We start from the raw sequence: 10,440 nt of genomic DNA, 5'->3' as shown, positions 1-10,440 counted from the left end.
GGGTCCTCTCCCGTCGAGGATTTCCTCCCAAGTCCAGAAATTCTTGTCGCACTGATCCTGCTGCCGCTGTTGCCTGTTACCACGTTGCTTGGTCCATTTGTGGTGGGTGATTCTGTAACGGCTCTCTTCTATCTCTTCCTCTGACGAAGACAGGAACAATCACCCACAAAACACACAGTGAAACCTAGGCTACCTAAATATGGTTCCCAATCAGAGACAACGAGAATCACCTGACTCTGATTGAGAACCGCCTCAAGCAGCCAAGCCTATGCTAGACACCCCTACTCAGCCACAATCCCAATGCCTACAAAACCCCAATACGAAACACAACAAAATAAACCCATGTCACACCCTGGCCTGACCAAATATATAACGAAAACACAAAATACTAAGACCAAGGCGTGACAAAAATGAAATATATTCTGGTAATCTGACCAATTGAACATATGCGGTGGTACTTATTGAATATGATGTTAGTTCGGTTGTCGTCTGAGACATTCTCATCAATGATAGGATGACATAAACTCTACAGTGGAAAGTCTGCACATAGTAGTTATCGGATTCACACGGAATTGTTGTTCAATTTAAATGTTTGAATATAAAATTATTGGTGAAGAGATTAAATGTAATTTTAGCTTCCAAATGAGAGATTTGGGTTTTCATAAGGTTAGGGCTCTGCTCAATCAGTGGCCCGCCCCTGTGAAGAGACATGGTTTAAAAAACCTTTCAGACACACCCTTCTCGCTCCACTATATAAAGTCTTGACGAAAATGTAACCTCCTGTTCCGAGGATGTGAGGACGACGGTCCATACGTTAAAATGACTAACATGTCAACTACAGAACTAAGCCAACCTCAGCGTGAGCTTTGAACTCTTATTCACTACAGAAGTGATACCTCCTAGCCGTTGAGTTAGCAACAGCAGCTGCAAACGTGGGCTAGGAAAGAACAGACAGAGAATCCCGTCTACCACACAAGGACGTTACTAAAATTTATCCAATTTACCACCAGAGACATTCTTCAAAGGACAAAGGACTCGGTTGGGCAACACGGCCTCCCATCTACCACGAACCTACCAAAGCGCAGCTCAGTGTAAATATTTTTGCATTTTTCTTTTCCAAATTGGCGGTAATTTAGAATGCATAAGATACTGTATTTACGATAGAGACATCACTTCTCCCTTTGTTCCTCAGTCTTCCCACTCTTTCACTCAAACCCAACACCCCTTTTCTTTGTGTTAGCAGCTGTCATATCTGTTCTGTCTGCTAGGGACGTTTTCCTTTATGACGTAATTTGTAATCAAGGTATGATTCATTCTGTGTTTATGTAATTACATTTACATTTACATTTAAGTCATTTAGCAGACGCTCTTATCCAGAGCGACTTACAAATTGGTGCATTCACCTTATGACATCCAGTGGAACAGCCACTTTACAATAGTGCATCTAAATCTTTTAAGGGGGGGTGAGAAGGATTACTTTATCCTATCCTAGGTATTCCTTAAAGAGGTGGGGTTTCAGGTGTCTCCGGAAGGTGGTGATTGACTCCGCTGTCCTGGCGTCGTGAGGGAGTTTGTTCCACCATTGGGGAGCCAGAGCAGCGAACAGTTTTGACTGGGCTGAGTGGGAACTGTACTTCCTCAGTGGTAGGGAGGCGAGCAGGCCAGAGGTGGATGAACGCAGTGCCATTGTTTGGGTGTAGGGCCTGATCAGAGCCTGGAGGTACTGAGGTGCCGTTCCCCTCACAGCTCCGTAGGCAAGCACCATGGTCTTGTAGCGGATGCGAGCTTCAACTGGAAGCCAGTGGAGAGAGCGGAGGAGCGGGGTGACGTGAGAGAACTTGGGAAGGTTGAACACCAGACGGGCTGCGGCGTTCTGGATGAGTTGTAGGGGTTTAATGGCACAGGCAGGGAGCCCAGCCAACAGCGAGTTGCAGTAATCCAGACGGGAGATGACAAGTGCCTGGATTAGGACCTGCGCCGCTTCCTGTGTGAGGCAGGGTCGTACTCTGCGGATGTTGTAGAGCATGAACCTACAGGAACGGGCCACCGCCTTGATATTAGTTGAGAACGACAGGGTGTTGTCCAGGATCACGCCAAGGTTCTTAGCGCTCTGGGAGGAGGACACAATGGAGTTGTCAACCGTGATGGCGAGATCATGGAACGGGCAGTCCTTCCCCGGGAGGAAGAGCAGCTCCGTCTTGCCGAGGTTCAGCTTGAGGTGGTGATCCGACATCCACACTGATATGTCTGCCAGACATGCAGAGATGCGATTCGCCACCTGGTCATCAGAAGGGGGAAAGGAGAAGATTAATTGTGTGTCGTCTGCATAGCAATGATAGGAGAGACCATGTGAGGTTATGACAGAGCCAAGTGACTTGGTGTATAGCGAGAATAGGAGAGGGCCTAGAACAGAGCCCTGGGGAACACCAGTGGTGAGAGCGCGTGGTGGTAATTCTGTGTGATTAGTTAGGTATTTAGTAAATACATAATTAAACCCAATTTTGCATTGCTGATTCAACTTGTTAGCCAGGGTTCGTGAAGATAACCAAGAATTTACAACTTTCAGATGAGACTGAAATAAGGTGACAATTAATATTGACTGCTATTGATGTAAAATATGACTAGGTCTTTTTAAAAGTTTATTCGGAAGATAACTGCTCTATAAATATTATTTTGTGGTGCCCCGACTTTCTAGTTAATTACATTTACATGATTAGCTCAATCAGGTAATATTAATGACCGAGAAATGATTTTATAGAATAGCATGTCATATCACTTAATCCGGCATAGCCAAAGACAGGACATAACATATGACATAAGTTGTCATTCAGACTGTGTAGTAACAGTTGTTATTAACAGTTGACATTAGAGTGTATGAAAACAGGATGAACAGTCGTTTTTAACACCCATTATAACTGGTTTGATAACATCTCATGCCATGACTCATAATAAATGCCAAGTACTTTTGACAGCTTATGGCAAACATTATATGATACATAGATTTCATAAAGTCGTTTTGAATGCATGCATAAGGACACTTACAGTAAAGTGTTACAAAATAATGTTTATAATTTGTACATAATTATAAAAATGATGCTTCAGCACAGCAGAGTCCTGTGAAGAGATGCTGTATACATTATCATTATAGAAGTGATCAAACTAAAACCCCCCTTTAAACAATGTTTCCCTATTAACATGGAATACTCAAACAAAACATATCCACTTTCAACGGGTTAAATTGGTGGTAGAACAAACTCCTATCCAGTGTCAACAATAACTATGACGAAAATACTCAACAAACAATTGCTCCTGACTAAACCTATGAGGATAATGAGACGACATTCCATGGCCAAAAATACGATAACTATTACAAATTACTTTTCATTTTAGTCAAAGAAATAGTGACGAGCCAAGATTTCGATATGCGTACCACGGCGCAAGAAAGAGTAGAGCGAGTAAACATTATTGTTTCTAGTTGCGGCACCTGGCTTCGCATCAGTTCAAAATATTGACGAGTGACTGAAGTGACCCCCTAGGAACTGTGTGGGAGAGCCGGGCAGATCAGCTGAGTCAGACTGCGCAACTGAAAGATGTCAATTCTGCCATTGAGAGGATTACAGAAAAGATTCTGCATGCATGCATATGTTTAGGATTGGACTAAACAGATGAAATTGCAAACCTCACATTGGCTAAATGTATTTCAGTTGCCGGGCTCTCCCACACAGCTCCCAGGTGGTGACTTCAGTCACTCGTCAAACTTTTGAACTGATGCGAGGTACCAAGGTAAAGTTGGTTTTATATTCACACATTCGGACATTGAGCAGACAATAACTAATTCACCATTTGTCACAGAAACATCAAACTAGGTATGATTTATTTTATTTAATTCTATTATGTGACTAAAATGGCTGTGATTAAAACTAGACAAAAATTGTCCAGAGTTTTAGTTGACTGATAATAATTAAAACTAACAAAGGATGAAATGGCTAAAATGTGACCAAGACTAAAAGGTATTTTAAGACTTGAACTTAACTAAATCCAAAATGAACACGGCTCCTATCACAATATGATGGAACTGGATATCCAGAGCTTTTTGACTCATCTAATAGAATATATGTCTGATTTTGATGCTTACATCATCATGAAAAAGCCCCTGAATGCCAATAGTGTTTTGGATGGGGAGGTCAACTACTGCGAGGTCTTGAACTGCAGACTAAGGTACAGTGGAGTGTAGATAGTAAAATGGCAGACATACTGTAAAAATGTCACTAAATGGCAATGAAGTTTGTCTGTCCAATCAGAGGCGATCTCTTCCTGACCTCTGTCCAACACCACACCCTATACAGGTTAAGAGTACTCACAGAACCAGGATGTGGCATTGTGTCATAAGCACAAACATTTCTCGAGAAACGATACCTATCTTTCATACTCTGCTGCTCAGTCTGTTCGTCGGGGCAGCAAAATGGCGACAGCCAGGGACTCAATCAGTTGTTCAATCTGTCTGGATCTACTAAAGGACCCAGTGACTACTTCCTGTGGACACAGCTACTGTATTGGGCTGTATTGATGGCAGCTGGGATCCGGATGACCACAAGGGTTTTTACAGTTGCCCCCTGTGTGTGGAAATATTTATTCTAAGGCCTGTTCTGAAGAAAAACACTCTGTTGTCTGATTTAGTGGAGAATCTGAAAACAGGACTCCAACCTGCTCCTCCATCTCACTGTTATGCTGAACCTGGAGTTGTGGAGTGTGATTTTTGCTCTGGGGAGAAAACTCAAAGCTGTCATGTCCTGTCTGGTGTGTCTGGCCTCTTACTGCGAGACTCACCTCAAGCCTCATTATGAATCTCCTACCTTTAAGGAGCACCAGTTGGTTCCAGCCACCACACAGCTACAGGAGAAAATCTGCTCTCATCATTACAAACTACTAGCGGTTTACTGCCGCTCAGATCAGCATTTTATCTGTGATCAGTGTTTGTTAGATGAACATAAAGGCCATGAAACAGTATCAGTTGCAGCAGAAAGGATTGCGAAACAGAGAGAATTGGGGGAGAAATCCCAGCAGACAATATAGCCGTCTCATATAAAGGGATCAGCAGAAAAGACAGATACAGTTTGTTTGGGAAGAATGATCAATCCTGGTGTTTAATCTGCTCTGACAAAAGCTCCACCTTCTACCACAATGATGAACCGACTGATATCCCTGTCCCCTGCTCTTCCAGAGTAGGAGTGTATGTGGACCACAAGGAAGGAACTCTGTCCTTCTATGGCGTCTCTGACACAATGACCCTCCTCCATAGAGTCCAGACCACATTCACTCAGCCCCTTTATCCTGGGTTTGGGTTTAGGCCTGATAATTTTATTTGCAAAAAAGCAGATTTGGAGATACTGGCATCCACACAGATATGCACTTTGATAATAACATAGACCTGCTTCAAGCAATTGCATCTTGTGATCTGGGAGTTTTATCTAACAAAAATTGTTTATCCATCTATTTCTCTTGTCTAATTGTATCCACTGCATGTGTGACCTTTCTCACTCTGGGTAAATTCCTTTGAAACGGATGTTGTCTTTGTATCCTGTGATTTGTGTAATTTGTTGTTGATCTTCTGATTTCTGATTTTTTTCATGGGTTGTTGGGCTGTAAAATAATTATTAAGTGAGGTCAGTAGTCCTTTCACCAAGAACAAAACGTAACAGCTGTATAATTTGTAAATAATTACAATGATGCTTCAGCAAAACAGAGTCATGTGTTAGTATCAACTTGAGGGAGAGATACTATCATAGAATAAGGAATTAGAGTACTAGAATAGACATTAACTTTCTTATCAGCCATTTTGGTCAGGGAGTTGGTCAATCATGGTTTGCCAGTGCTGTGATAAGATATCAGCTTAATTCACTAACAGGTACTGAGAAAATCGATTCTGTTACTTTTTTACTTGTTATTTTTGTTCAATATTTCCATCCTGGGATAGTTGTTCAATTAATTGCTAGCACTAGTTGCTCGCGCTGCTACATTGGCTACAATGTAAACAGACATAGCTAGCTAACATAAAAGCTAACTTTGTCGACGCTGCAGTTTACAGTTTAGGTTAGAGGTCACGTCAAAGTACATTTTAAATGGATTTTAAGTGCTCTGCATTCTCAGGTGTTCTTGGAAGATCACCCTAGAACGAACGGGAGAACGCTGACCATAAATGCGGATTTTGGAACACAACATTGTGTAAAATAAAGACATTTAAGAGTTGCTCTGCACTGTAGCCTATGTTTGTTAGCTAGCCAGTTTTAGAGGAACGATTCCATAAATGTAGCTAATTAACTGCCAATATGCCAACATTCCATTCAAACAATGCAGTCAATCCACAGCCATACATTGGCTCATATCAGTTGATGATAGGATTTATCAGCACTTGTTGTAAATGCAACATGTATTGATATGGTATCATATAAAAGCTCTCACAGCTTTCCAAGAAAACAAAAATGGAGACATTTATGATCTGTTTACATGTATTTTAGAGGCTATTTATACAGACAATTGGTATAAAATCCATAGAAACTCCATTTATAATTATATGACAATATTTTAGATTGACAATAATTATATTACACAATTTCTGATATATCACATGCCTTACTTCTATTTTCCTGCTTAAGTAAGATTAGGATTATGCCTCTACTGCCAATTAGACTGGTTTGGAGTTATCCCTGATGGGGCTGACATTTTCTTTCCCATTCTGGAATTTTGAGGGTTTATGACATCGCCCCTATAGCAATTTAATCATATCTATCTCTATGGATACTACAGTATATACAGTGCCTTCATAAAGTATTCATACACCTTGACTTATTCCACATTTTGTTGTGTTACAGCCTGAATTCAAAATGGATTAAATAGATTGTTTTCTCTCACCCATATACACACAATACCCCATAATGACAAAGTGAAAACATGTTTTGCAAATTTACTGCAAATGAAAAACAGAAATATCTCATTTAGATAAGTATTCAAACCCCTGAGTCAATACTATGTAGAAGCACTTTTGTCAGTGATTACAGCTGTGAGTCATTCTGGTTAAGTGTCTAAGAGCTTTCCACACCTGGATTGTGTGACATTTGCCCATTATTCTTTTCAGAATTCTTCAAGCTTTGTCAAGTTTGTTGTTGATCAGTGCTAGATTTAAGACAAAACTGTAACTCGAACATTCATTGTCTTCTTGGTAAGCAACTCCCGTGTAGATTTGGCCTTGTGTTTTAGGTTATTGTCCTATTGAAAGGTGAATTCCTCTCCCAGTGTCTGGTGGAAAGCAGACTGAACCAGGTTTTCCTCTAGGATTTTGCCTGTTTTTAGCTACATTCCATTTCTTTTTTATCCTGAAAAACTCCCCAGTCCTTAATGATTACAAGCATACCCATTAGGGTTGGTCAATAATTTGGAAGACGGTATGCTACTCCAAATATCGCGATATCCGATATAATCGCTTTGTGCCGTTAATGACTAAATCATTCCAGACTGTGCAATTGTTGTACTTATTAACAATATTATGGTTACATTCTCATGAATGAATCCTCATAAGGCATAGTTCATTCATTTAGACTTCATTTTCAACATATTGATACAGCTTAACTGATAAAACTGCACAGTTTTGATTAGAGCATAGTCTTGCACATCACGATATATCATCAATGTCAAATATCACGATATTCGATTCAATCCTATATCGCCCAACCCTAATACTCTGAGATGACGGAGCTGATCAGAGCCCGGGAGAGGGCGAAAGGAATTCTGGCTGAAGAGCAATTGGAGCAACTGAAGCAGGAGGTGGCTGAGCTGAGGAGGAGAGATACTGAGCTGGAGGAAACTGAAGATCATGTCCATATCCTCCAGAATGTCCAGTGTCTCTGTGTCCCTCCTGGATCTGAAGCCTTAACCAGCATCCCTGTCAACCAACATGTCTCCTTTGAGGATGCAAAGAAATCAGTCTCCGGACTAAAACAACGACTGGAGAATGTGTTGGAGGAGGAAATTGCCCATATATCTGGATATGATCAGCTCACAATATATCTTAACACAACAAACTGTATCTGTCTGTGGGGAACAGAGATGTGACATGGAGATGTGACAATATCCTGACCATCCAGACAGATTGACATTCTACCCCCAGGTGCTGTGTAAGGAGGGCCTGCTACTGGGAGGTAAACTGGGACATGGATGGGGTGGTCTCAAATAAAGGGATCGGCAGAAAAGACTGAGACTTTTTGGGGGGAAGAATGATCTCATCCTGCTGTTTAATCTGCTCTCGCTACGGATGCTCTTTCTACCACAATGATAACCAGACTGTCTCTTCCAGAGAAGGAGTGTACCTGGACCACAAGGCAGGAACTCTGTCCTTCTACAGTCTCTCTATAACCCTCCTCCGTAGAATCCAGACCACATTCCCTCAGCCCCTCTATCCTGGGTTTGGGGTTGATTTTAGTGGGTTCTGTGAAGATAATGCCATTGCACATGTGAACTTTGATAAGAATGTAAGCAGAAAATTGCATCTGGTGATCTGTTTCTTTTGTCAAAATGTATCCACTGCATGTGGGACCTAAAATCATTTGTGCTTCATAAAACATATGTTGTCTTTGTATCCTATGATGTGTAAATTGTTGTGGATTCTCTGATTTCTGATTTTGTATGGGTTGTGAGGGCTGTAACATAATGATTAAGGGCTGAAATCAATCCCTATCGCTGAAGTTCAGCGCTCTAGCGCAATTTAAAGGTAATGATCATTTCCTATTGAGCCGAAGTATGCAGCGCTTACCGTGAATGCAGTCTCGTCTAACACGAGAAAATTACCTTTACATTTCTATCACCCTGTAGCACTACATCACCCTTCACCCTACAGACTAAATCCAGTGCTAAGTGAGATAATTAAATTCTTCACCGTACACAAAATGTATGTCATGTGTCAATAATGATTACAATTTTGCTTCAGCACAGCAGAGTCGTGTTATATCAACGTGAGGAATCAGACACTGTGTAATCATACATTATCATGACCAAAGTGATCAAACTCAATCCACCCTGTAAACAAATGTTTCCCTAAAAATGAAATACATAAATATATGTATATATCTCCATTGTCAACAGTGATTAATCTGGTGGGAGAACAAACTCCTATCACCTTAAGATGCGTTAGGGTTTAAAGTTAGGGGTCTTGATCTCCAATAAATATCTGATTTTATTGATCAAATCATCATGAAAAAGACCCTGAATGTTGCAGCAGTTTGAAATCCACCACTGACAAAATCCCACTTTAACCACTGATCGTCATAACATATTTTCTGTTACAGACAATGACAAGTCCAACGAGGACAGACAGAAAGAGGAGGATCTTCTCCAGCAGATTCACAAGCTGGTGGAGACCAGAGATTTCCTTGTTGACGATGTGGAGTTTGAGAGGCTAAGGCAAGTGTGACCGACTGGGGTTCGAAACCAGGTGTCATGCTCACCAGAACACTTTTATCCCTTAATGCCTAGGCATTACCTTGGGGTGCCAATGTACAGTAAGTCGTCAGGTCTCAGACCAAGTCATCACGGGAGTGTGGTTCTGAACCACCTATGTTACAGAACTCTGTTCCAAAGCCATTCTGGGTAGTGAGAAGCAGGAAGTGACGAGGTAATATTTTATTGTTTTTGAGGAATGTGAAGACACCTAGGCAGAAGACAGGGCGTGAGGATATGGAGTCTGAGTCATTGCTAGTAGGAACAGACAGAAATGTAGAGTTTGGAGTTCCACTCATCCATCTTTCTCTCCTCCTCTACAGGGAAAGGGAGGAGGACAAAGAAATGGCGGATTTCCTCCAGTCCAAGTTCCCCAGAAACTCCAAGAAGAAAGGTGTGTGTAGTCATAGTGAGTTATTATTTTCCATTCAAATGCTCAATTGTATGTCTCAATGTTTTCAGGTATTCGCTTTGATACACTAATAGTCAGTGACCTTGATTTGATGGCGATGTCTTTGGACAGTTAGACGCCTCTTTCTTGTTCAAGTCTTTCTTCACGACAGAAGCATTTAGTTATGAAATTATGGATTTCACCCACAAAAATGAATACATACAGTTGAAGTCGGAAGTTTACATATACTTAGGTTGGACTCATTAAAACTCGTTTTTCAACCACTCCACAAATTTCTTGTTAACTAACTATAGTTTTGGCAAGTCGGTTAGGACATCTACTTTGTGCATGACACAAGTCATTATTCCAAGAATTGTTTACAGACCGTACTTTGGTGCGAAAAGTGCAAATCAATCCCAGAACAACAGCAAAGGACCTTGTGAAGATGCTGGAGGAAACCGGTACAAAAGTATCTATATCCACAGTAAAACGAGTCCTATATCGACATAACCTGAAAGGCCGCTCAGCAAGGAAGAAGCAACTGCTCCAAAACCGCCATAAAA

The 10,440-nt window shown here is 41.2% G+C and overlaps 1 protein-coding gene across 3 annotated transcripts in view; it reads left to right on the top strand.

Moving 5' to 3' along the window:
- Positions 1-9,807: 9,807 nt before the first annotated feature.
- The window catches only part of LOC127914429 (uncharacterized), a 9,497-nt gene continuing 8,864 nt past the window's right edge, over positions 9,808-10,440 (top strand). For all 3 annotated transcript variants that reach the window (XM_052490319.1, XM_052490318.1, XM_052490317.1), the window contains exon 1: positions 9,808-9,880. The gene's annotated coding sequence lies outside the window, so the exon portion shown is untranslated. The remainder of the gene's footprint in view (positions 9,881-10,440) is intronic.

Source organism: Oncorhynchus keta, chromosome 32, assembly GCF_023373465.1.
Source record: "Oncorhynchus keta strain PuntledgeMale-10-30-2019 chromosome 32, Oket_V2, whole genome shotgun sequence".
Classification (NCBI taxonomy): domain Eukaryota; kingdom Metazoa; phylum Chordata; class Actinopteri; order Salmoniformes; family Salmonidae; genus Oncorhynchus; species Oncorhynchus keta.
This window is presented reverse-complemented; position numbering and strand designations above follow the sequence as displayed.